The sequence below is a fragment of the Bubalus bubalis genome, chromosome 22 (genome assembly GCF_019923935.1).
Source record: "Bubalus bubalis isolate 160015118507 breed Murrah chromosome 22, NDDB_SH_1, whole genome shotgun sequence".
Lineage (NCBI taxonomy): Eukaryota > Metazoa > Chordata > Mammalia > Artiodactyla > Bovidae > Bubalus > Bubalus bubalis.
In genome coordinates, this window is record NC_059178.1 from 42,534,147 (window position 1) to 42,561,523 (window position 27,377).

Genomic DNA, 27,377 nt, shown 5'->3' on the forward strand with positions numbered 1-27,377 from the left:
CTTGGGGAAGGAAGTAACTTGGGGGTATAGCCACTTACATTGGAAAGCAGGATGATTCTTTAAGACTGATTTTTTTTTTTTTTACTTTGAAAAGCAGCTTAAAAGCAGCTTGCTGTAGAGCTGTATCTTGCACATCCACAGCCTACCTCAGGGTTGTGTCAGATGTCCTTTGAAATATAGGCTTCCAGGCCCCCTGTCTGACAAACCGGTGCCAGTCCAGGGAGAAGGTGGTTCCAGGGCCTTGGGGATCTCATGGGTGAAGCTTTGGTGTCTTCCAAAGCTTCCATAGAAGGATGGCTATAGTTTGAACCCCAAACTCTCTCCCTAATGGGCTGTGTGGGACCTTGGACAAGTCCTGTGACCTAAATGTCATGAAAGAGCCCAAATTGTAAAGGTCACCACCTGAATTCAGAAACCAGTGTCTCTTGGCCCCAGTTTCCTTATTTATAAGTGACCAGTTGGAACCAGGAGCCTCTCGAGCTGTAACAAACCATAGCTAACACTTTTAATGAATATAAGCCCCAAATGGTATAACATCAATTTAGCAGAGTCCTCAGCCTGCTGCAATGGTCTTCCCACCGTCCCCACCCCCTTCTCAGGAAGATGAGCCAGTCCACCTACAAATGAGCACAATCGTCAAGAAAAAATTAGCAAGCCCTGTGCTTTGTAGAGCCCATCAAATGCCAAAAAATGACACCTGAGCTCCCTAACATCAGCTCATCACCATCAATCAATCTTGCGACCCTCTGGCTATAGGAAGCCTTTCCATGGAGCCCACGGGTGTGGATCCTGGGGTTTCGAGTCATGCACCAGAGAAGGGTCACCCACCTGGGTTGACTGAAGCGGGAGAGGAGCTCAAGCCTCCAGAAAACTTTTTTTTTTTTTTTACCCTCCATTACCCAGAAAACAGAATTAATTAGAATCCTCCATTTTCCAAGAACCTGGGTTAATCAAGGTTTATATGTAGTAATTTCTTCCCCCTAGAACAGTACACTGAAGCCATGCCTCCACAAAGAACACAATACTTAGTGAAACTGCTGGGATGGGAATGGATCCTCGCTGAACTGGAACCAAAACAACCCTGATATTTCACTGAGTTTCAGCTCTTGGTGGGAAAAGAAGCAGACTGTGGGCTCCTGGGGGAGAGAGGACAAAGGCTGGCTTTCCAGGCTGGCTCTGGGTAGGGGTGGGATAAAATGTTTTCTATTATTTTGTCCAAGAGGCCACATCCGGGCACTGCCCTGCTCATTTCATGCAAGTTCTGCCTCTTCCAAGGAGCTGCCCCAGCCACGGCCCCTCGGTCACTCTCCTGTGACCTTCTACAAGCTCACAGCCTAAACAGCACAAATTTACGCTTGATTTCAGAAGGTCACATGTTTCTCCTTAAATCTTCCCTGAGTGTGTTCCCCTGAATCCTCAACTGGGTTTTAGATTCTTTTGGGCTCGGAGAACTAATGGGTTTCAGACAGTTTCAACACACAGCAGGTACTTAAAATCAGACAGACAGAGCTAGAAGGATCCTTACAGATCAGCTTATCCAACCTCCAATTCACAGGTGAGGAAACTGAGGCCCTGAATGCAGAGTGAACTGTTGAAGGCCTCATAGCTAGTCAGTGTCAGGGCAGGAATTGAAACCCAAGGCTCAACAAATATGGAGTATTTTCTGATTATACACTATGTTAGTAAGGAGGTTGGGAAGACAGGAATTAAAAAAAAAAAGATTTAGTATGAGCTTAACTTGGTACAATCTCTTTGGAAGCAAATATCAATCAAATGTAGGATGCTCAGAAATCATTTTACTTGTAAGAATTTATTTTACAGGTGGAATCACACATGTGTGCAGTTGATGTACACAAAGATATCAACTGAATGTGCTTTGTAATAAAACAAAACAGAACTAGAAATGGTCGAAAGGTCTTTCAGTGCGGCCTGGCCACATAAATTAGTGAATATCTGGATAACTGAATACTTGGCATGTGTGCCAAGTTGCTTCAGTCCTGTCTGACTCTTTGTGATGCTATGGACCATAGCTGGCTAGGCTTCTCTGCCCATGGGATTCTCCAGACAAGAATACTGGAGTGGGTTGCCATGCTCTTCTCCAGGGGATCTTCCTGAACTAGGGATCAAATTCATGTCTCTTTTGACTCCTGCATTGGCAGGCAGGCTCTTTACCACTAGCACCACCTGAAAAGCCCAACTGAATACTCACAGCTACTAAATGTGATACAGTGGATCCACATGAGTGTCCATCTGGAAAGAACTGAGATGGACTGCAAAGTCAGACATCAAGGTGCACCACGGTGTGGGGAACACATCGCAGTCTCCACAACAGAAAGTATCTGTAGGTGTGTTTGCGTTACCTGACTGTACTTGACATACTTCTGGAAGAATACACAGGAAACGGCTCCTTCTGACAAGTGGGATGGGGTCTCGAGTGGGAGGAAGAATGTCACTGCATTGTGTATCCCCTGCACTTTTTACGATGTGCGTGTGTTATTCTTATAATAATAATGATTTAAAACCTCAACATCACAATCTCCCAGTTCAGTGTTTCCCTTCACTATAGCAAGCTGCCTCTCTTGCTGTTATTCTATAAATTGGTAACTTGAAGCCTAAGTGTCATAATTTCAAGTAGGTGTGTGTTTATGTTAGTCATTCAGTCATGTCTAGCACTTTGCGACCCCATAGACTGTAGCTTGCCAAGCTCCTTTGTCTATGGAATTCTCCAGACAAGAATACTGGAGTGGGTAGCCATTCCCTTCTCCAGGGGGTTTTCCTGACCCAGGGATTGAACCCTGATCTCCAGAGTCTTTACTGTTGGAGCCACCAGGGAAGCCCAGTTTCAAGCAGGTAATAAACAACAAACAATCCATCTGCTCTTAGCTCATCCCTTTACTTTTTAAGCCCCAAATTGTGCTTTTCCAGGGAACTGAAGCTCTAGGGTGGTACACTCGACGTAGAGGAGGTGCAGTACAGAGTTAAGAACCAGGTTCTCAAGCCCAGTGTTTACAAGGCAGGTTCCTCACGTGCTCAATGCCTCAGCCTCTTCATCTGTAAAATGGGAATAATCACAATTCCGGCATCCTAGGTGAGGAGGAACAGAGTTCCCCTCTGTCCGGTGCCCTGTCCCAGACTACGGGATGAAGGTGCCCGTGAGCTTGAAGACACTGTCTCTGACCTTGGGGAGTGCAGACCTGGCTGGACGCAGCTCAGCAGGAAGGAAGCTGATAAACAAGGGCACATCCAAGGAACCCAGCACCTGCTCCCGCATGGTGGAAAGTGGGGAGAGGAACGAGGGCAGGGCCGGGGGGTGGGGAAGAGAGAAAAGACACTCCAGCAGGTGAGACAGCTGGTCGCCTCACCTTCCCCCAGGCATGGGAAGCCCTAGGTTTTTGGATTTTCTTTGCAAACAGCTGGCAGATTTCTAGACAAGTCGGGATGACCTTTGGAGACAGATTGTGGTATGATACTGGTTGCAGGAAAGGAAACTAGATTCTGTTCCCGAGGGGGGCGGTGTCCAGCACTCAGGGGCCACCCAGCAACCATGGGGTCTGGGCAGGAATTTGACTCAGTCCTAGTATCTCCAGCTGAAAAATGCAAGTGTCTGGGTCTCACCTCCAGGGATTCTCATTCCGTCAGTGCTGAATGGGGCCTGTAGGGGGCTGAGACATGCAGCTGGATCCCAGGAGGCTGCTGGAGACAGTCTTGTGGGTTTTCTAGTATGGGGTCCAATCACAGAATGGATGACAGCCAGTGCACTGATCCAGACGATTTTGGTTACATCAGAGCTGACTCACTGCTTAACTGTTGTATTATCTCTGAAGACCGCATCTCCCCGCCCTAGCTGGCACCCAGTCCATCTTGCAAAGAGGCCAGTGGGCCAGACTCTTTCCTGGACCTTCAGACGAAGGTATAATAGTGACTATTTATTAATAATAAGACGAATACTCAGGTTTTTCCTACAGATAATCTCAAATAATTCTCACCACGACCCTCTAAGGTTCTGACAATTATGGGGGGAGTTGAGGCAGAGAGGGGTTCAGGAACTTGGCTAAGGTCTCTGGTGGGTCACCCATCTCCTCAGTACCCTTGCTGAGTGCTACTCCCGCAGACCCCTAGACCCAAATAGGCGTCCCCGTATTGGAGGGGCCTGGCTGTCCCTGATTGTGGACCTCCCCAGGCAAGAGCCCAACTCTCTGTGTTCCCAGAGGACAGGAAAACCTCGTCTCTGCCTGCACAGCAAGGTGCTTTGAGAATGCCAGGGGATGGGCGTGGCCATCTCCGATTTTTTTTTCCCAACCACTCCCTGGATTCCCGACCCGGATGGATGGATGGATCATATCTGCATCCTGGGGCAGCCACTCTTTGTTTCCCTTCCTTTGTTCCCCTTCCTCCTCCTGCTGGTGACGTGGTCACCTTCCCAGGAGATAATGCCCGTGTGGTTCTGTCCTGACATGCCCTTTCGGCCCTATCTCTAATCTTCTGTGGGTTTAGGATTAATAGACTTTTTCCTCGTTTGGGATCAATAAGCCCAGAGAGAGAGAGAGGAAAAAAAGGAAGGAAAGAAGTCAGCAGGATTAAAAAAAAAAAAAAAGGCTGATAAGAATCTGGTCCCGGTTTTAGAACCCTGAGTTACCAGTGGTATCTTTCAGCTCAGGAGCCGGTGGAGGAGGGGAGCTGGTGACTGAGGCCCCAGGACCCTCAGCCTCAGGCCAGGCCAGGTTCCAGCCTGAATTTTGGCCCAGGAAGGTTCTGAGTCCTGGGTTGCCTGTCCTGAACACCCTCCCAAGTTGGCAAAAACTCTTCTCTCCCAGCAGCTAGTCCCCGCTGTTCAGGAGCCGGATCCCCAAGCTGCCATCTCCTGCGTTCCCAAGATCCCTGAAGGGTGTGGACCCTTTGGCTGAGCTTGGCAACCTGCAGCCCCAGGGCCCGAGCTCTTTCTCAGTATTTCACCAAGCCTAATGGAGACTGCCCATGTCCCCTTGATGAGTCTGCACAGGGAAAACAAAAATAGCACCTTGCTGCTTTTAGCGAGAATTATATCCACTCCGTGGGGCTAACCCTGGTTGCCGCATGCCGATCTGCAGCTCTGATTAGCCTTTGATTAATAAAAAATGGGGATAGGAATCAATTATTTATTTAATAACAGCAGTTTGTTTTAAAGGCAAAACCTTTAAGAAAGTGGAAGACTCTGGGGGTGGGGGTGGGAGTGGGGTGGGAGGGAACTTCTCTCTCTGGGGAGAAGTTGGGGAATGAAGGGTTTCCATGATGGAGTTGGTGTTCTCCTGTGCCCGGGCTAGAGGGCTAGTTCCATCAGGCTTTCAAGATGTAGGATGCAGCACGGAGTAAGGGTAGCTAGGCCCCTGCACCCAGGGATCCAGAGCAGCACAGGGGTTCAGGAGGGTTTGGTCTGCTTTGATTACTGTGGGGTGACGGATCTGTGACGCCAGCCCCCTCGGGCCCTCCCTCTAGCCTTTCGCCTTCATCTCTGGCGTGCTGACCCTGGGAAATCTCCTTGAGCCAGGCCTGAGCGTGTGGTGCCTGCCCATGGACGACAGCCTGCCTTCCTTGCCTTGGACCACTTCCGCCAGCATGCCAGCTCCCCTCTGCCTGGTCCACCCAGGGGCCTGTCGCCCGGCCCAGCCAGGCCCTGGCTCCTCCCCGCCGTTACTCAACTCGCTTTCTCCTTGTGGAGGGCACTCCTGCTGATCTCCGCATTTCACAATCATATCCATTCATCAAGGCCAAGATCGAAGGACACCCCGTGTGGCAGCTCCCCAAGCCATCCCTCAGGAGATGGCCTTTCTTCTTCTGAATGCTCTCGGCACTTTGAACGTGTGTTCCCGTGGCAGTTTGGGAAAATGAGGCTTTGTACTTGATTTCTTTGTAGGTATTTTGAGGGCAGGGACCGAATCTCAGTTACCTCTGTAACCCCTGCCCAGGGTGTGTGGAATAATGGATGGAGGGGGCGGAGGCTCTCTTTTGGGGAAACTGTACCCCATTTACATCTGGAATAGCTTTCAGATTAAGAAACCAGCCTTCAAGGGAAATGAGAACAGCCTCTTCGAGGGACGCCGAGGAAATATGTGCTTTTGTACTTGAGACAAGCAGATTAGAGTACCTGGTCACGATTTTAACTTTTTTTTTTATTTCTGGAGGATAAGGCAGGAAAAAAAATATTGAGTGACACAGTGTTAACTTTCTAACAAAAATGAACCTAGCCTTTTGCCTATGGAAATAACTACCCTTCTCCCTCGACACTGAGACTCAGCCTCAGTTTTCTCATCTGCCAGTTGGATGATAGTCTCTGTTCCACCCGACCGTGGTGGCGGTGGAGTAGTCAGTTGTGTGTGACTCCTTTGGGACCCATGGACTGTAGCCTGCCAGGCTCCTTGCTCATGGATTTTCCAGGCAGGAATACTGTAGTGGGTTGCCATTTCCTTCTCCAGGGGACCCAGGGCTCGAACCTGCATCTCCTGCATTGCAGGTGGTCTCCTGAAGGAGTGAACTGGCAGGTGAATTCTTTACCACTGAGCCACCAAGGAAGCCCAATCACTGGGCAGTTACAAATCATGCATGAGGGAAAAGTGAAGAGATAACTTGGCGAAGGAGGAAGTGCTTCATCCATGGGCATGTAGTGTCTGTTTGGACGATTATGAATCACCTAAAGTTACTGTCTTTGGGATCCTTTGGAAAGAAGGGTGCCCCACAATTTTTCAGGCATCCAAGTCCCTTTTCCTGTCTTCATTATTTGGATCACTCTCATGGAAGTTAAATTTCCCAGAACGGTCTGGGCTGTTGCCATCTCTTTCTTCTGAGTTTACTGGTATGGGTAGCCGTTTCCAGCGTGAAGCCTTCCAGCAAGCAGGCTCAGCCACTCCAGACACCACGCCCCGCAGCCGGGGCTGGGGATGAAGGTTTGAGGCAGAACCTCACATTTGCTTATGCAGTGCTTTGAATTTTCCGAAATGTCTGCTTTCACAGATGTTATCCCGTGGACGCATCCCTGGATGGGGCCGGATTTGCTGAGCCTCACAAAGCCTGTGGGGTTGGTTCTTCTGCCTCCAGAGTGGACGGTGAGACATTTGAGGGTGGAGAGTTTCTCTCATGGAGTGGATGTTCCTGCCCCCAAACCTTCCCAGCCGTTGACCTCCACAGTAGGGCTGATGAGCAGAGTGAGGGATTTCTGATTCAGAGAACCAATCACCTGGTAATTCAGGGGCTGGCTTTAAGAAACAGGGTCATGTGGGAACCCTCAGCTCATAAACCAGATGAATTAAGGGCGACTATACACACGGCAGACGATTCTCTCCTTTCTAAAAGGATTCCTTATAAGGTTCTTCTGATGAGCAAACACAGCACATTTCAAACGGGATTCATTGTTAGAAAAAAAAAAAAAAGAAAAGAAGAAGAGGAAGACGACAGAAAAGAAGATAACAATTTGCATTCACTATTTCAGGAGCAGCGCTTATGAAACGTGAGGCCCACCTGTTTCTCATCAAAGTGCCTGCAAGTCCCTCTCCTGGAGAAAGCGGGGAGCTGCAGAGACAGGAAGAAAACTTGGGGGACAGGAAGAGAGGCGCTGCTCTGATGGAATCTGTCATCCTCTGACTTGGAAGGAAACCTGTCATCTCCCGGCTTGGGGCGGGGGCAAAGAGTAAGGGGCGATCTGGGAGGTGGGGCTTCCATTGGCCAGCTCCCCACTGTGAACAGCCCATGGGGTGTGGAGCCCCCAGCCAGCTCCATGGGGCATGTGGTGGAGTTTTTTTAAAGACAGAATTGCTGACCCCGCTAGGACCACGGACATGGCCACTGGGTCCTGGTGAGCTCTTCCCCTCCGGTTCGTTACTGACAGGCTTCCGGCTTTGGCAATATTTGCCTTATGGCATCAGTGCCGCGTTTCCCGTATTCACATAGTTAAATTAGTTAGCTGGATAGAAACCTCAGAGATGATGTATCTAGTTGTCAGTCGTGACTTGGTGCTAATGGCACTACAATTTGGTTACAGCCCTAGCCGTCATTAATCATCGGCCCCCAGTTGGCTGCATCTGGGGTGCTGGGGACGGGAGTGCGGGGTTGGCAGGGGCGGAGAGGTACCCGCAACCAGGCTGGGCTGCTCGCTCTTCCTCCGGGCCGCGCTCAGGCCCTGTCCCCGGGCTGGCCACTGTCCCTCGGCTCCCACCGCCACCAGCATCGCACACCTCTATTTATTAGCATCATGCTACTTATGCTAATAGCAGACTGTACACTATTTCTGAGCGAAAACATCTGCTCCAAGCAGCCGACTTTCACTTACAGAAACTGATTTCAGCTCAGTCAAGCAGATAAACAGAGAAATCAAAGCAGGTGGCTGAAAGTGAAGAAGGAATTCTCAATTCCTGCGTTCAACCGATGAACTTCACTAAAGCCATAATTAATATTCAGATAACTATATTCCGACACATAGAATAAACAAGATCATTTAAAGGATGCAAAATACATCCCCAGGGCCAGAGGGGAAGGAGAGGGAGGGGAGGAGAGGGGAGGGAAGGCGGAGGACTGAATATGAATGCAGACACTTCCCGGGCTGGCCTATTGTCTGGATGGTTTCAGCCTCGGAGAAGTGGAGACACGCCTCACAGAGACCATGAGCCCGGGTGTTTGCAGAACCCCTTCCACAGCCGCAGGGGCTCATCCACTCACAACACTCTCTGCGATAGGGGGTCGGGGTGCAGCGCCCCCAGCAGGGCTGGCGGAAACTGCCCTCTGCACTCAGGACGGCCAGCCTGGGCCAGCTGCTGTGACTCCCTCCTCAAACACAGGCCTTCTTCTGGATGGAATACCCTGCTGACAAGCCTTTCTGCCTACAGTCAGCAGTTCTAGAATTCAAACTAACATATCTCTGTGATTTGGATGAGGCTGAACCCAATTCTTTATACTCAAAGCTATAAGAGAGTATATACCTTATTGAGTTAAGTGTTTCCATTGTTTTTTCCTAGTTGGTCATCGCAGAAATAAGACTAACGCCACCATCAGGGACAAATTCTGAAGGCAATTATTCCCGTTCTCTGAAGACCAGTGGCCCCAAGGCTCTGAGGAGCAGACTCGTCAACCAGAAGAGAGTCCCCATGTGACTTGCGGATGCACGAGGCGAGATCCTGGACCTGACTCACCGTATCATGTTAGCATAGAATGAGAGTGGGAATAATAGAAGTTAATGCAACCCATCACCTGATATGGTGCCATGCACACTCCTGTGTGTGTGTGTGTGTGTGTGTGTGTTTGCTCATGCACATGCATGCCTGTGTATGCATGCATGGGCCATGTGTATGTGTGCTAAGTTGCTTCAGGTGTGTCTGACTCTTGGCAACCCTATGAACTCCAGCCGGCCCAGGGATAGAATCCAAATCTCTTATGTCTCCTGCATTGGCAGGTGAGTTCTTTAACACTAGCACCACCTGGGAAGCCCCATACATGGTCTGTACTGTGCTGTGCTTAGTCGCTTCAGTCGTGTTCAACTCTTGGCAACCCCGTGGACTGCAGCCCGCCAGGCTCCTCTATCCATGGGGATTCTCCAGGCAAGAATACTGGGGTGGGTTGCCATGCCCTCCTCCAGGGGATCTTCCCAACCCAGGGTTCGAACCCAGGTCTCCCACACTGCAGGTGGATTCTTTACTGACTGAGCCACCAGGGAAGCCCATGCATGGGCTATAGATGGATAATTTATAGGAGTGAATTTTTTGAGTGTATACATGTGCTGTGAGCTCAGAAGGGACAGTAAGTGACCAAGGTCCTGCTTGTGGGATCCAAACCAGCCCTGAGCCCCACTAGAGGGTGAGGCAGGCACCAGGACAGGTAGACCCAGAGGAGGTAGCTTAGGTGAGCCCTGCTCAGCGAGATCTGTGCAGGCTGAGCCAGGTGTCATCTGAATCCCTTCTTGCCATCCCAAGGGACAGCCAGATTCATCGCTGGTGAGCAGGCCCTTGCTAATTTTTGCTCAGCTCTTTTTCAGTTCCTGTAGCTGCAGGGACCCCGTGGCTAAAAAGTGATGACAACAAAATGTTATCAATAACTTTAATTTCCACTTGGGGGACACATTTCTCTCCCTCCCCACACCCCTGTGCATATGTCCTGGGTATGTCCTGTACTTGGAGAACAGTGTTGACAAAGCCGGGAGCCCCAAGCTGCATCCTGGGTGCTGTCAATGCTCCTTTGGAACCACTTGCTTTGTGGTTGAAATTTCCCCCATGCCTGGAATTCCTTTTTTTTTTTTTTTGGTTTCCTTGGCAATGACTCTCTCTCTGAATCACAGCTGTTTGCAGCAATGGGGGGAGGTGGGAGGATACTCCCTGGAGGGGCGCTGGGAGGGGTGGGGATGGGAGCAAGCAGCCTTCCCCAGGGAAAGCTGAGCTCCGCACAGGCCACTGGGCCTGTGGGCTGAGGCTGCCAGTGCTCAGGGAGCCCTGGAGACAGACTTTAGGGCAAGAGGTGGGGCGGAGCCTGGAGCACCAGGGACTCTTCCTCGCCTGCAGCGTGACTGGCTTCTGCATGTTTTCCCAGCTGCCCACTCCGCCCTGGGCTGCAGCCATGTGCTCAGCTGGTGTCCCAGCTTCACAGCCTTCGTGGGCTCCTACGTGGGCCTGTGGCTTCCTATACCTCTCTCCCTAATCTGAGCATCACAGCATCTGTGTGAGGTTAGCCAGGCAGGGGTTTTCCGATTGCATTCACAGAGGCCGAGGTGGAGCCATAGCGAGGTGGTGACCTGCCTGAGACAGGGGGTGAGTCAGAGAGACAGGACAGCAGCCCTGGGCCCTGACCCCTGACCCCTGACCCCCAGCTGGCAAGTCTGATGCCTTTGCACACAACCTGCAGACATGCGTGCCCAACTCACGGAGCCCAGGCCACTCCCTGGGGCTCACTGCCTCACTCATACACACTCTTGCACACACAGCTCCGAAGGGTGAGGGGATGTCTCTCTGGCTGCCTGGGCTGCGAGGGAGGGAGGAGGCAGGCCTCGCCAGGTGACTGACTTCCTGAGACTCAGACGCTTACATCGGGGGCAGACGTGGCCTGACACGGGCTGATGGGGACTACTGTGGCTCTGTGTGGCTCTGCTCTCGTAGGCCTGGCACCGCCCTTCAGCAGGGCTGGGTGATGACAGTCTCCAGTCTGGTGTTCCTGATCTCTTCTGGTCACTCGGTCCCCCTTCCCCAGCCCCTGTGCTCCTTCCCCTCCGCATCTACCTGGCCGTCCATCTCTGCCCCTTCTCCCCTTGCCTCTCCAGCTCTGCACTTAGGTATCACCACCTTGATCATCTCTGTCATCTGAGTCTCCAGATCGTTATCTCCCAAACCGGACGTATGCTGGTGCTCAGAGCCAGGAGGAGAGAAGCTGAATTCAGACCCACATCCTTTGGAGTTTTGACTTTCACCCAGGCTGGGCGGAGGTGGGCCTGTGGACGCTCTGAAGATGTGGGTGCCTCAATAGGGAATGGGGCCTCTGTTCATGAGACAGGGGAGGCGGTCCCTGGGAGATCCTTGGGGGTGTTTTCTTCCCTGGTGGCTCAGTGGTAAAGAATCTGCCTGCAATGCAGGAGCTACAGGAGACACAGGTTTGATCCCTGGGTCAGGAAGATCCCCTGGAGAAGGGCATGTCAACCCACTCCAGTATTCTGGCCTGGAGAATCCTATGGACAGAGGAGTCTGGCGAGCTACAGTTCATGGGGTCGCAAAGAGTTGGACACGATTGAAGCGACTTAGCACGCAGGCACGGGCTCACGCTAGCCTCCTGCAGTGTGAAAATGAAATAATCTGCAGAAGAGCAGCCCAAGTGGTAACTGCCCAAGGCACTTCTCCCTGGGGCAGGAAGGCTGGTTTCTGGTAAGGTTTGTAGAGGAGGACGTGGTTCCCCTGTCTGCTAAAGGACATGCAGATGGCAAGTCTTTGGGGCCTGTTTCAGACTCCTCTCTCCACCTCGACTTCACACAGACTGGCAGGAGCTCTTTCTACCCTCTTGGTTGGCTGTGGGAGGTTGGGGAGTGAACCCCAGAGGTGGTGACAGATGGAGGTCCCCTCCCTTTGCCTTCTCCAAATGGAAACTACTTAAAACTACCCTCATTTTATGCGCAACCAGGCTCAGGTTTATCTTGGGAGAAACCTGTTTTATTCAACTGCAGGTGCCACCTTTGCAGACGTGCCTGGTTCTGGGGGTGGGGGGCATGAGATTTTCCTCGCCCATCCAAGCATGCCCCTGTGAGCCGCTTGGGTAGCTCTCCCGTCTGGTGTCGCATGTCAGGCACACCCGGTGTGGATGTGTGAGTGTGGACAGGTTTGTTCCCGGCACCCTGAGGGCCCCAGGCTCTGGATGCAGAACCCGGACGGCCCCTCTAACAGTCCAGGTTGTGCAGTAGTCCTGACGCCCTCTGCTGGCCGCGTCTGAAAACGCAGCCTCCCGTCCGCGTCTGGGCGGGGCCGTCGGAAAGGGAGGCTTCCAGGACAAACAGGGCTGGCCGGACTGGATGGCTCTGGTCTTGCTCTACGGGCCTCGCTGAGGGCCTCATTCTCGGAACCACACGCGTAGGGGTAGGACCCCTTTTCTCGTCTCTCCACGGGGGAAAGACCTCGTGCCTGGGACTTCGTGAGGTCCGGGACAAGCCGCCCTACCTCTCTGGACCCCGTTTTGCTCAGTCAGGTCTTGGCCACCCTTCAGAGCCTATTTCAAACGCCAGTTCCTGACTGTGATCGTTCCCACACAGGACCCCGGCCACCCTGGAACGTCCGTCTCACCTTCTGTGGCTGAGGGCTTGGATCTCTGTCTCTCAGGCCCTCCAGTCTTTGAGGGCAGAGATCCTTTCATATCTTTTCTCTTTCTGAATCCCCTGCAGCTCCCGCAAGCTGGCTTGACACACAACAGGCACTCCACAAATACCTGTTGAAATGATTTCTGTTAAAATGTCTGCCTTGGACCAGAAATTCCCTCAGGTGCCACCCTGACGCTGATTCTTTTTCGTTCCAATTGTCGCGTGTGGGTTGGTCTCGTCTCCCAGGTGAGACTTTCGATCCTGGAGGGCAAGGTGTGAGGGAATAACTGTCCTGCTGCTTCACTGAAGAGAGAAAGCAGTTTTGACACTGCCAAACAGTTATGCGCACGACTCTCTCTCCCTTCCAAGCAGGACATCTTTAGAGCAAAATACAAAAATCTAGGTTGTAAAGAACGTGTAAGGTCCAATTCCTTTTCCGTTTCCACCCACCTCCTCTTCCATACGCACCTCTCCTAATCTGCACTCCCCACCCCTCCCCGTCACCGCACCCACAGGGCCATCCTGTGCAACTTCTCACCAGCTCATTCCCCAGCCCCTGAACTGCACGAGTATGAGCTGATCCTCATGTGTCATCAGAGTCCTCCCCTACATGACTCTTCTCCAAGGCTGTCCCAGCACAGCAAACACACTGCCTCCTGGAAACGGCAGTAACAGCTAAGGTTTATTAATAGCTCACAGTGTGCTGGGAGCCACGCTGAGAGCTGTGTGTGTGTATTATCTCACGGAATGCTCCTAACAACCCTCTGCCACGGCTCTATTATTATCTTTGTCTTATGAAGAGGAGGCTGAGGTACAGAGAAGTTAAGCCACTTGTCAAAGGCCACACAGCTTGAGAGGGGGAGAGGGAGAATCCGAATCCAGGCAGTTTGATTCTGGAGTCTGTGTTCTTAACACTGCTTCTGGTAGTAGGGGGTCTGGGGTGGTAGACAAGGGCTCGGGACCCCTGGGACATCCACCCACTCACACACACACACACACACACACGGCATAGTGAAGCCCACACGTACTCACATACTTTCAGGTTGGCATGTGAACGTGTGACACTCTCGCTTTCTTACCTGCCTGCAGTAGTTTATAGCAGCATCATCTTATGGGATTTTCTGCCCCGCACGGCAGGTTCTACGCCTGCACTGTCTGGCATAGTAGCCACTAGTTACTTGTGGCTACTGAACATTTGGAATGTGGCTAGTGCAACTGAGGAACTGCATTTTTCATTACACTTTAGTAAATGGACAGAAGAAGGCAATGGCACCCCACTCCAGTACTCTTGCCTGGAAAATCCCATGGATGGAGGAGCCTGATAGACCGCAGTCCATGGGGTCGCTAAGAGTCGGACACGACTGAGCGACTTCACTTTCACTTTTCACTTTCAGGCATTGGAGAAGGAAATGGCAACCCACTCCAGTGTTCTTGCCTGGAGAATCCCAGGGACGGGGAAGCCTGGTGGGCTGCTGTCTATGGGGTCGCACAGAGTCGGACACGACTGAAGTGACTTAGCAGCGAATGGACATAGAAACAGCCACACGTGGCTGGGAACGGCCCAGCTGGTGACATCGTGGGGCGGTTGAGAGGATGCAGGACTCTGGATGGCCATGTGGGCAGCACCGCCTGATGCCTTAGAGAACTTCACAGTAGATGCGTGTTTACTCTTACCACCGAGAGTGATGCGTTGATGTGTGGGTCAGCTCTGTGTCCACCTGTCCTCTCATCTAGCCACCCATCACTTTTTTTTTTTTGCCAATGCTCTACTTTACTTTTATTTATTTTGATTAATTTATTTTTAATTGAAGGATGATTGCTTTACAGTACCCATTACTTTCTTAGAGGGAGCTTTTGAAGACCACCCTCCCGACAGTGGGCTCTGACCCAGACATGTCTATGATGGTGACAGGAAGTGGGGTTTGACTCTGGGGTCCTCGAGGGAAGCTGTTTGGGTGCCGCAGGCCAGGGGAGGGCAGCCTGTGGCCCTGGGGGGCCCTTCCACTCACAGGCTCTATCACCCCGATCCAGGCTCTCAGAGACTCCCAGGTGCCTAGGGAATGTTTTCAGCTCTAATCTGTATGTGAAATATCAGCTTATTTCCATTGTGTGTTGCTTTTGTTAGTTTTTAGCTTTCAAAGAGAGAAAACAGGTCTGTCTCAGGCGTTTGGCAGTGGCTCTGGGGGCCACATGGGAGTCCCCTGCAGGGTGTTTCTCCTCCAGGGGTTCAGAACAGCCACGAGTGAGGTCAGGCTGGTGGGTGCGCAGGCCACAAGGACACGGCTGGTGGGGCGGGGGGCGGGGGGAGGGCAGGGCGACTCAGCCTCTGCAGCAGCAGGGAGGAGGGAGCTGGGCGACCTACATCTCCGCTGAGAGTCCGGCTGACTCACCCTGGACAGCTCCTGCTTGCCGTCTGGGGTGGGAGGCCACCGTGGCACTTTGGGAAGGAAACACTCCCGGAAAGGGCAGTGGCAGCGGCCTTGGCAAAAGCTGGAGTGGAGGGAACCACAGCATGAGGGATTTAAGTGGGAGCATGGGAAGGACAGATGCAAGATAAGCTCTGTGAGATCAGAGGGGGAACTGAGGCAGGAGGAACAGTCTCTTTTGCTGCATTCGTTAATGGCAAACTGAGCGCCAGAGGTGTCTGGCACGGTAGTAAAGCCCTGCTGAGAAGTTGGGGAGGGGTGGAGGGAGGAGGGGTCTCCCACGACCCCGTCTCAGGCTTCATGCGTGCCTGACTCGGCTTGTATCATAGTGACCGCACTGCTGCTCAGACCACACCGAGGAAAAACGATAATCACATCTATGAAGTCTTGTTTAATCTGTCTTATAATGAAAAACTTTAAGTATGGGCTTCCCTGGTGGCTCAGACAGTAAAGAATCTGCCTGCAATGTGGGAGACCCGAGTTTGATTCCTGGGTTGGGAAGATTCCCCTGGAGGAGGAAATGGCAACCCATTCCAGCATTCTTGCCTGCAGAATCCCATGGACAGTACAGTCCATGGGGTCGCAAAGAGTCGGACACGACCGAGCAACTAACACTTCCACACTCTCACTTTCTTACATTTATACCTCCAGCCCGGATTTTCACTCAGCTCCAGGATCATAATCCACCTGCCTTCTTAATGTCGTCACTTGGATGTCTAATTGGCATCTTCTTCTCAGCATAGCCAAAATGGGATTTTGATCTCCCACCCTTAAAAGTTGTTCCTTCCTAGTAACTGGCACCACCAGCCATCAAGTGGCTCAAATCATTTGGGGCTCCCCGCTTTACCCTCACTCCACATCCAATCCATTAACAAATCCTGGGACCCCCTATCTTCCCAACACACCCTGAACCCATCTATTTCTCTCACCGTCACTATCCAATACACACCCCCATCATCACTCCCCTGGCTCCCTGCTGCCCCATCTGCTCTCCAAGAGTAGCTGGTTTCCCATAGCAGTCAGAAAGATCTTTGTGAAATGTCTGTGAGATCAGACAGTTTCCAGCTTCTCACTATGCTTAGAATACAATTCAGACCACTTCTCGACCAAGGATGTCAAACCAGTCATCCTAAAGGAACTCAGTCCTGAATATTCATTGGAAGGACTGATGCTGAAGCTGAAGCTCCAATACTTTGGCTACCTGATGTGAAGAACAGACTCATTGGAAAAGACCCTGATGCTGAGAAAGACTGAAGGCAGGAGAAGGGAACAACAGAGGATGAGATGGTTGGATGGCATCACTGACTCGATGGACATTAGTTTGAGAAAACTCTGGGAGTTGGTGATGGACAGAGAAGCTTGGCGTGCTGCAGTCCATGGGGTCGCAAAGAGTTGGGCATGAATGAGCAACGGAACTGAACTGAACTCAACCTGCCAAGCCCAACACAACTTGCCCCTCCCACATCCTTCTCCCTGTTACCCCCATGATGCTCCGGTCACAGTGGTTTTCCTCCGGTCCCTTGCACACATTCCTGCCTCTGGACCTTTGCATCTGCTGTTTCCTCTGCCCAAAGAGCTCTCTCGCTCTGTCTTGACTTGGTATTTGGACCTCAGCTTCACTGTCAGATCCTGTGGTAGAGATGCTCCTGGCTCACACAGTGCGGAACAGCTTCAATCACTCCATACATCATCCATACATTTTAATCCTCAGCGTGAATTTTTATTTATTAATTTGTCATCTAAGTCCTCTCATGAAGATATAAGCTCCAGGAGAGCCAGGAGTTGTGTCTCCAGCAGCTAGATTTGTGCCTGGCACAGAGTGGGTGATCGATAACTATTTGTGAATGAATGAATTATTTAATCCTGATGGTGTTTGTCTGAGAAGGCTTTTTGCCTGGGGTAGAAGTGTGAGCTCATGAATGTGTTTCCTGGACCGGCTCTTGTGTACGAATTGCAAGACTAATTAAACTCATACATATTTGTGGAAATGCAAATATAATTTTATTTACCAATGACTGTAATAAAGGTAAATGCTCCTTACTTAAACAAACAATTCACTTTGGGAATAGAGCTGTAAACAGAAGCAATAAATAAACACTCGTTATTGAGTGCTTACTGTGTATCCACTGAACTTCAGGAGCTGGCTCTCCTCTTCTTCCATCATGTTTACGCGTGAAGAAGTTCCCATCCCCGGATGTGGGACTTGATCACAACCGGGACGGGCACCCTTAACCAAGCCTGTGGCTCTTGGGGGGCCCTGCTTGGCATCCTGGCTCTGTCATTTCCTCCCTGTGTGACCCGGGAAGTTAACTTAAACCCTCTGTGCCTTGTCTGTTTCCTTGTCTGCAAAATAAAGACGGAAACTGAACCTTCCTCCTAGGAGAAACGGGAGTACGAAATGACACAGCACAGACGAGATGCTTGGTTTCGTGCTGAGCGCTCGGTAAATGATGAAGCCCTGTTAACCATTTCACTTATTATTCTATTATTATTACGCTTATTACCGTTATCCAAGCCTGTTCTAGATGTTTCTATATATTCTCATTTAATTGCCACGATAACCCGTGGAGTCTGTGTTGTTATTCTCGATTTACAGGCTGGGAGCTCAGCGCTCAGGAAATAAAAGGCCTGCGGTCATCATCCACCGCTCAAGCATGAAAACTCAAGTCTCTGGACTCCAGCTGAAGTGCTCTCTCCACGGTGCCACCACTGCCTCCCTTATTTCTTTGGGAGAAGCTGGCACTAGCAACGGCCAACCATCACTCCGTTTCCATTTCGGCTTATGACCAAGCCCCAGTCACAAGCAGTTCAATCCCTCTGTGGACTCATCACGGCCAGTTACCTTCGACCCCCCGACTGGTCTCTTAGCAACTCCTCAAATCTTCCCACGTTTGCCCATCCGCCTCCAAGAGTCCCTCATAGTTGTACGATCCTGGGCTTTAAATCCAGCCTGAGCTTCACCTCGTGGCTGATATACTGCAAAACAGGAGGTGTTCTCAGAGGCGATGGGTTTCATCTTCATTCCCAGGTGAGAAAGTGCAAATCTAGAAAACCCAAAGACATCCTGCAGGGGTCCCTGCACAAGAACCCAGGGCTTCTTCCCACTTCCAAGCCCTGAGCACAGGAGCTTGTGCAGCCCCCCTTGACCAGGCACACAGTAGTATTGGCTGGTGGTGGTGGTGGTGGTGGGTGCGGGTAGGTTGTGTTTCATTTATGCTTCGGGTGTCGTTTTCCCCAGTGTTATTTCCTCTTGAGACTGTGCGCCTCCGTAGCCTGGGGCTGTGGCTCTTCCTTCGGCGTCTGACACAACATGAAGCCCAGCGCTGGGCGGGCTGGAGACAAGCAAGCTCGGTGTGTGTTGCTTCTGAGCGGAACTGTCAGCCAGACCTAAAGAAAATCACCGTGACATTCACAGGAGCATCTTTGGGAAATGGAACCGCGGGCGCCTTTTCTTCTTCTCTGTCCCCATCGCGTTAATTTTTTCTATGAGTCTTGCTCACAATGGGAAACATTTATAGTAAACTTAAAATTAAAAAAAGCTACTGGCCTGTTCCAGGACCAGGGGGACGGTGCCTTCAGGTGGGTGAAGGCGGTCACCATGGATCTGTGCCTGAGGTGTATCTGCCGAGGCCTGCAGGAGAGTCTGTCGGGAGCTCACGGGGGAAGCAGAGGCCAGGTGGACCCAATGGACATGCACTAGCCGGGGGCTGGCGCAGTAGATTGGAGGCCTCGGGTGGAGGTTTGCGCTGCTGCTGAGGGAGCCAGCGTTCCTGGATGATCCTCTGCAGAGGGCCAGCCTTTGGGCTGGGGGCGGGGCGGAGGGAAGAGGGTCACAGTCCGAGCAGAGGTACAGAGCTGGACTTGATCTCCCAGGAAGCGCAAGGGCAGCGAGGCCAGAGGCGAGCATCCGGGCTGCGAATTCTCTCCCTTCTTTTTCTTTTTCGCTTGTTATACAGCTACAATTCATCTCAGGCTTACTGTGTTCCAGGCACTGTGCCAAACGCTTTGCCTAGATTACCGCATTTCATACTCAAAATAAACCCATTTAGACAGTTTATAGGTTCCCATTTGCTGGAAGAGGAAACTGAGGTTGGCCCAGAAGTAAAGTGACTACCTTGTTGATGGAACAGCTGGGGTGTGACCTCAGGACTGGCCGTTTCACAGCCCCGGCTACCTCCAGAACCTCGACCTTCTCTGAACGGGATCTCAGGGGGCCTGGAGAGCCAGGGGAGGTGCTGAGCACAGCGATGACTGATTCCAGAGGTCTGGGAGCAGAACAGTGTCACCCACGTGTGCCTCTGTGTGTCTCTCTGTGTGTCTCTGAGTATCTGCATGTATATATATATGTCTCTGTATCTGTGTGTGTCTGTGTGTGTGTGTCTATGTGTATGTCTGTGTGTCTATTTATGTGTCTGTGTGTCTCTGTGTGTTGATATGTATGTCTCTGTATGTCTCTGTGTGTCTGTGTGTGTCTCTGTGTTGATGTGTGTGTCTCTGTGTGTCTGTCTGTGTGTATCTCTGTGTGTGTGTCTCTGTGTGTGTCTGTGTGTGTCTGTGTGTCTCTGTGTGTGTGTGTCTCTGTGTTGATGTGTGTGTCTCTGTGTCTGTCTGTGTGTATCTGTGTGTCTCTCTGTGTAATCCTGTGTGTATGTGTACGTATCTGTATGTCTGTGTGTGTGTTTATGTGTATGCGTGTCTATGTATGTCTGTGTGTCTCTGTGTGTCTACGTGTCTGTGTGTGTCTGTGTGTTGATGTGTGTGTCTCTGTGTGTGTCTGTGTGTATGTGTGTGTCTCTGTGTATCAGTGCACCTGTGTGCACCTATGTCTGGATGAGTGTATCTGTGTGTGCTCCCACGTGTGTGAGTGTATGAGGGGAAAATGTGACAGTGTGAGGTGAGGACCCTTTTTTTTAACTGGTGGGGAAGTCATGGGGCTCTGGCAGTCACGCGGCAGTCTAAGGGGCTTTACGTCCAAGCATGTGGTCCTGGCTGTGGGGAGGTTGTCCCCCTGGGGAAGAAGGCTGTGTGCTGGGGGCCACGAGGCCAAGCACAGGATGTCAGGGGACGCTGGGAGGGTGCCCAGCTTTGAGGCAGGAGGGAGCGACAGTCTGGGCTGGGCACTGACCACGGGGCTGGGGGTCACCACAAGGCAGCTCTGGAGACCCCTGAGCTGTCCTCCAGCTGCAGAGTGTCTGTCCCATTTTCAGGGGATTCCGAGGTCTGGGGCGGAGGCCAGGATCCTCCTTTCTCATCAGACTTCCAGGGAATTTGGATACAGGTGATCTAGGAAAGGCTGGGCAGGGTCGAGGTCCAGCCTCGGCTGCGGGAAGACAAGGCAGGCTCACCCAAGGGTTCTGTGTGCCCGGGGGCCACCTGCCGTGGATGGTGCAGGAAAAGTCAGATGGCGACCCTGGATGTGAGTAGAGGGTTGTGCCCTTGGAGTCCAGTGTGGCGTCTGGAGTCCAGTTCCCTCCAGATGAGCCCAAGACTTTGGAGCCCGTGAGGGCAGCAAGGACAGTCTTCCTCCTGCCTGGCCTCAGAGCAAAGTGAGTTCATGCAGGGGCCAGGCTTAGGGAGAGCCTGCCCTTCCTGCCTGCACCCCAGGAGCTGGGCCACCCCAAGTGACCCAGAGATGAGGCGAAAGAACCGGGCCCGTGCAGCTAGATGCGAGGGCAGGGTTCAGGGACTCTGGGCTCCCGGACAGAGGGATGATCGGGGAGGACAGAGGGGCATTCAGCCAGGAGCACTTCCCGGGAGCCCCACCCTGGCCTCCTGCATGCTGTCCTTCCCTCAGGACTCACTGCTTCCTTCCTTCCCAGCACTGCCTCTGGCCTTGTTGGTGGGGTATGAGTGCCATCTGCTCCCACCCAGATGGAGGCAGTGGGGAGGGGACCCTGTCTCTTCACATAGCTGCGACCCCACCCCACCCCAGCTCCCTGTCAGTGTCTCTCTCTCTCTCACACACACACACACACACACACACACACGGCCCCACACTTTCAGCTATCTCCAGGAAGAGCTGGGTGCTCAGGGCTGTACCTGGGGAAGCTGTGGGCAGAATGTGAGAAAAACGCCACAGATGGCCCAGCCGTGCAGCCGCGAAAGCAGTGAGGTCTCGGGAGGACAGTTTCCTTTAGTGTCCCACCGCCTGAGGCTGCCCACACCACTCAGGTCGGGACCCTGCCTCCCCCTGACCTCCTCACTTGTCCCCCATACCCTGGCCAGAGGCCCCACAGAGATGTCCCCCGTGCACACTGGCAGAGAACTGCAGGAGTGCCCAGCCAGGGAGTTGGACCCACCTTTTCTGCCGTTTCTCACGTGCACTTAGTAGAAACTCTAGTCCTGGACTTATAATCTGTCACTTACAGACTGGTCCACCCGGGCCCGTTACAGCCCCCATATGCTCGTGTCCACTCGGCACATCCGAGCACGCATGTCCACGCGGCTCCTGGCCTGGGCCTCCCTTGCTGAGACTTCAGTGTGCTTACATGGAGGTGGTGTGCATACACGTATTTACACATACACACACACACACACCCTGTTCTCACAGTGGTTCCAGGGAAGGGCTCCAGATTCCAGGGCTCTGCTCAGACCCAGAGCCTCAGGATGGGAGCTGAGGTGCTCCGGGCGTGAGATCCCCTTGGGCTGAGAGAAAGGAGGGCCTCCTGGGCACAAGTTCCAGGATGGGGGAGCTTTGTGGCCATGCAGGAACAAGCTAGAGCGCTCGCTGCTCTCTTCCTTCCCTTTCCAGAGCCAGGGCAGAGACCTCAGCTCTCCACACCTGCCATACACACACACATGACCCACACAACATCAGCACATGGGCTACATGCATATAGGATGCAGCAAGGCCCAACACAAGGAGGTCACATGCATCCAGGTGGCACTCCTCCAACAGACACACCGCACGCCAGCAGCTGCCCACACCGCGGCCGTTCATAGCCGTCTCCACGGTCCCCAGAGCGGCCCACGGAGCCTCAACCCTGGCAGCCTGTCAGCACATTATGGTCACATGGAATGGGGCAACACACACACACACACACACACGGCCTCTGAGGGCAGCCCACAGCATCTCCTGTACAGCAGGTCTGGCCCAAGTCTGTTCATGGAAGAGAAGCCCCACCCCATTATTCTGGCAAAGTCTGTTTCCATATGCTTTGTTCATCCTCCAGGTGGTGAACATTTAGAGAACTCCTCAGGATTTTATCCTTGAGAAAACCATAAGTTTCCCATTCTCTGACGAGCTCCTTGTCATTGCTAACCCTTTACTCCATGGCGTGTGTGTATTCTTTTAATATCGATGCACAGGGCCACTTCGTCTGCCAAGCCTGGAACAAGTGTGGTTCCATAGAGCCATGAGAGCCCTGCAGGCCAGGAGCAGGCCTGGCTGGATAGCAGAGGGCTCTCTGTGGGAAGACACCCTCCCACGCTGCTCGGAGCCACAGAAGGGGCAGCCTGACTGCCGGCCTCCGGGACAGACTGGCTGTAACCTAGACCTGTTGTCTCGTCCCTTCCAATCTCTGTTTCCTGGAGGCGCCTCTTTGCTCACAAGCCTGGCTTTAGCTACATCTAGACCAGTCCAAGGCAGATGTACAGGGCTAGAGGAGCAGAGGGGGAGTGGGGTCCTTGGAAGGTCTGCTCCAAACTTCTCCAGGACCTTTCTTGGTCTTGGTCAGATGAACAGAAGCTTGGCCGGGCGCCTGCAGGTGGACACGGAAGGGCACTGGCAGAGGGAGCGTTCTCAGCAAATGCCTTCTGTGGATTTGTTGATTTCTAATGAGGATTTGGCCTGGACTTTTGCGAGGCTCCTGGGCAGCACTGGCACTGGCGAGAGGACTTTTGGCCTTTGGCCTAATGTTGAGAGGTGAGCTGAGGGGTCAGTGGGCCCCCTCCCTGCCTGTGAGCTGGGCCCAGGGCAGCCCTTTCTCTAAACCACCTGCTCAAGAGGTATGAGGCTGAATTGTGTCTGTGGCCTTGTGGTTAATTAAGCCTTGTTGAGGTCTGGTGTTTTCGAGTGTGTGCCTCCGTGTGAGTGCATGCCTCTATGTCTGTGTGCATCTCTATGTGTGTCTGTGTGTCTCAGTGTGTTTCTATATGTGCATCTGAGAAATGTATTTATATATGTTGTTATATCTGTATTTTGGGGGGTGTGTACTCTGTGCTCAGTCACTCAGTTGTGTCTGACTCTTTGTGACCCCATGGACTGTGGCCCGCCAGGCACCTCTGTCAACAGGATTTTCTAGGCGAGAATACTGGACTGGTTGCCTTTCCCTTCTCCAGGGGATCCATATTCAAGTGTGTTCCTATTATGTCTGTGAGTGTATATTTCTCTCTGTGTGTATGTGTGTGTGTGTCAGTGTATATGTGTATCTGTAAGAGGGTGTGTTTGTGCGAGTTTCCTCTGTGTGTCTGTAATGTGTATGTGCACTTGTGTGTGTGCACGTGTTTTCAGAGCCTCTGTGAAAAATGGTGTGGAATGATTTAAGAAAACGTTAGCCTGTAATGTCACAGGGCTTCAGCATCCCCATCTGTAAAGTGACGGCGATGGGAGAGATGATTTTTTTTTATTTACTTCCATAAAGGGAGCTGCAGTCATGGAAATGAGGTGGGCTTGAGAATATGACAGATTTGGTTGCAAATCCTGGCTCCGTGTCTCCGTAGCGTGTAAGCTCCGTCGAGTTGCTGCTCTCCGAGCTTCCGTTCCCTTGGCATTCAAAGGGGCACCGTGACATCTCAGTCACAGTTTCGTCACGAGGATTGGATGAGATAAAATAAGCAAAAGTCCTATGTGTGTGCCACGTGGTAGGTCCTTTGTCAATAGTCCCTCCCGTCCATCCTTGGGCCCTGAGGTCAGCGCGAGCAGCCTATTTCTGACGGAGCAGGACTTTCGGAGCTCCCTGTGGCCTGATGCGGGTGCCGGCACTGAAGACATGACATTGAGTCTGGAGATTTTAACTTTCACACCTCACTTCCCCTCCTCTCAGCTCCTTCCAACCTCACAATGACCCTAAGAGGTGGGGTGAGCAGAGGTCACTGCCGTGATTCTAGAGAGGAGAGAGCTCTGAGCCGGGCATTCAGGCAGGGCGAGGACCAGGTGTCCAGCTCCATGTTTGGCGCACCAGCCACTTCTGCAGCGGGCAGTGTCCAGGGCCCCAAACACTGCCTGCTCCCAGGGGCCCCTCAGAGGATCGAGGCTCTCTTGCACTGTCAGGCCCAAAGCAAAGGAGACTTCTCAAGACCCCCAAAGCACACAGACCATCTACTGGACAGATTCAAAGAAGCAGCCTTTTGTACAGAATCAGAGGAGGTGGCTGGTGGCCGATTCCACCCTTTGGAGGAATTGTGAAGGAATCGTGCCTGGTCACTTGTTGAGTTGGCTCTGATCTGCCTGTAAGGAGCAGATGCCCCCTTCCCTCAAAGAGCTGATGGTGTGGGTGGCCAAGGCCAGATTCAACAGCTATGTCACCCACCTTATCTATAGGATTTGACTCTAAGTGATGCTTGCTGGTTTCCCCAAATCCAAACCACCCCAGAGCAGAGTGGTGTGGCCCCAAGGGCAGGGGAGCAGACGCCCCAGAGTTACTGAACAGACTCAATCTCCCAAGGAGATGCACTCAGTTGCACAGTTAACTTTGCACAGGTTGGTAGGGAAACAAACTAAACGGCCATTCCTTAAATCATTTGTTGCCCTTCGGCCAGCGGCAGCCCAGCAGGCCAGGCCCCAGGAATCCTCCTGCTTGGCCAGCAGCCAGGCCTCTGCCCCCTCTGGTTTGCCCAGGCCCCTTCCCTGGCTCACCAGCGCTTGTTCTGAGTCTGAGCCGCTCTGCTGAACCCTGGCAGGATTTGACCAGGTTGTAATTTTCCTTCATGATCCCTTTTTCATTTTTCTTTATAAAAAAGGTATCAACTGTACCTGATTGCAAGAGGGATGAAAGAAGTAATAGACAAGAAAGCACTTTACAGATTAAAATGCTATATAAATGGAAGGCATAGTAAAACATAAATGAAATATATAATTTAACATCCATGACACAGTCTATAAGATGCAAGGTCTGACTTTAAATGACCAAAACACCTTTGGTACATAGGTTATATAGGTACAGTAAATGGTAAGATATAGGACTTAATTTGGTATATAATGTGATTTAGAGTACATACTGTGATCCGTCGGATTATATAATACCTTATGACATATCACATTTCTAGCACAGAGGAAAGTAGAATTAAAATCAGTTGACATTAGGCTATTTCAGCATTCAAAACACCAGCCCCAGATTTGCGATTTTAACAGCTGAAGCTGGGATGGCGAAAACTAAAAATACAAACGGGGAAGACATCTCCATAGACCGGCAACATGGCCCACTGGGTGGGGGTCCGTGGGAAGGCAGAAACCCCAAGAATAGGTCTGGGGAGAGGGCCTCTTGGGAGGAGGTGGAGGAGGCCTGCTTGGCAGTGATTGTTCCTACTATTTATGAGGCCATATGAGGAGCTATAGGGCTTGCCGTGGCCCCCGAGTCTGCTGATTAGCTGGAGATTATATTGATGATGTAATAAAAATTCACTTTGTCTATTAAGTTTCACCAGGACAATCAGGAGAGATTAGATAAAAATCAGAGGAAATGAATAATAGAATGGAGGAGAAAAGCCATGAGCCTCCCTCCCTGCCATGGTTTCCGTGGGTCTCCCCTTTCCCTGCCCACAGCAGGGCCTGGGTCCAGAAGCCCCCAGCCCCGCACCCAGGCAAAGCTGAGCTGGCAGCGTCCCCAGGCTGGAGCTGGGCTGCTCTCCGGGAGGGACTTGGTGCTCCAGATACGGCGCTGGTTTAAGTTTACTGACTGTGTTTAATATTTGATTAGACCTCTGGCTTGGCAGCCTCCTGGGTGTGCAGGCCCTGCCGGGAGACAGGCAGGGTCTCGGCCCCTCCGCTGGCTGCTTCCTCTGGTCCTGTGGTGTGGGGGTGTGGGGACGTGGGGGTGGGGGGGCCCCATGTCCATGTCCTGGCCACGCGGTTTTAAGCCAGGCCGGTCCATGCCTGGGAGCAGCCAGCGGCCTCCAGGCCCCACAGTGTCTCTCTCTGGCTTGGCCCGTGCCAGAAATTCCCCCCTTAGGGATGTTTCTAAGGGTCATAGCCTGGGCTCTAAAAGGTCCCTGAACGAGGCACATGTCACCAGTGATGGTGACGCATTAAGGTCCATCAGCCGCTAGGGGTACATCTGCCTGGTTTGATTTGTCAGATCAGCAAGGGGCAGGACTTGGAAGGGACATGAAAGGGAGGTCATTTGGGTTGGGGACGGTTGTCCCCTGAGAGCCTGGGGCTTGGAGTTTGTCCCCTGGAGGGGCTTGGGGGAATGTAGAGGAGGCTGGGTGACAGTGACCTGGGAGGGCACTGGAAGACGGTGTCACTGACCTCCACGTCCCTGCAGGGAGCAGCCAGCCATGTACAGTTCCTCCAGCTCCCTGGCAGAGCCCAGTTCTGTTCCTTCCCCGAGAAGCCCCAGGGGTCGGGATGATGCCAGGGCCAAGCTCTGTGGAAGGCCTGAGAGAGGAGTCTCCCTCCTCAGAAGAGTGTGTCACAAACACAGCCGCGTTCAGGGCCCTGAGGGCCACCTTGTCTCTCCTTGCTTCTCTGGGCTGGGTTTTGTCTCCCAGAGAGGGAGGAGGCACCCCGACTGCTCCTCTGCAGTAAATGGGCTGCCCGGGGAGCCTGGCGCCCTTACCCGGGTGTGCTGTCCACCCTGGGAGCGGCTCCTCCTGGAGTCTGCCAAGACTCCTCTGGCCACAAGACCAGCGTCCCCCCAGGAAACGCTGTCCTTGGCTTCCTCCCACTGCCTGGCTGCCTGCAGCCACTCCTGAGCTGGCCCCCCCTCCCCAAGACGAAGGGCAGGGGGCCGGGGGGAGAGTCTTACCTCCGGAACCCCCAGGTCACTAGTCGGGGCGTTCAGCTGAGTAAGCCTAGGGGGGACAGCCTGGACACCTGCCTGGGTGACAGGGAACATGGGCATGGGTGGAAATATTCCATGAGTAATTTCTCAGCCCAAGTGGACTGCTGTTGGGACAGCTGAAGAACACTGCTGCCCCAAAGCAGGCGAGGCCCGCCCTTGCAGGTCCCGTGTGTCCCCAGCTCCCTCCCACGTATCTGCAACCCCCCCCCCAACTACACTTGCCCCCAACTC

The 27,377-nt window shown here is 52.5% G+C and overlaps 1 protein-coding gene and 1 long non-coding RNA gene across 51 annotated transcripts in view; one reads left to right on the top strand and one right to left on the bottom strand.

Annotated features, from left to right (window-relative positions):
• CELF4 (CUGBP Elav-like family member 4) overlaps positions 1 to 27,377 on the bottom strand; it is a 312,994-nt gene that overhangs the window by 272,140 nt on the left and 13,477 nt on the right. The window lies entirely within an intron of this gene.
• On the top strand, positions 6,236 to 9,299 carry LOC123331119. Of its 2 annotated transcripts, none has more exons than XR_006547584.2 (3): positions 6,236 to 7,076; positions 7,460 to 7,822; positions 8,979 to 9,299. It is a non-coding gene; the product is annotated as an uncharacterized LOC123331119 (long non-coding RNA). The 2 variants fall into 2 exon arrangements; XR_006547583.1 differs by having other exon boundaries at positions 7,460 to 7,657; positions 8,979 to 9,298.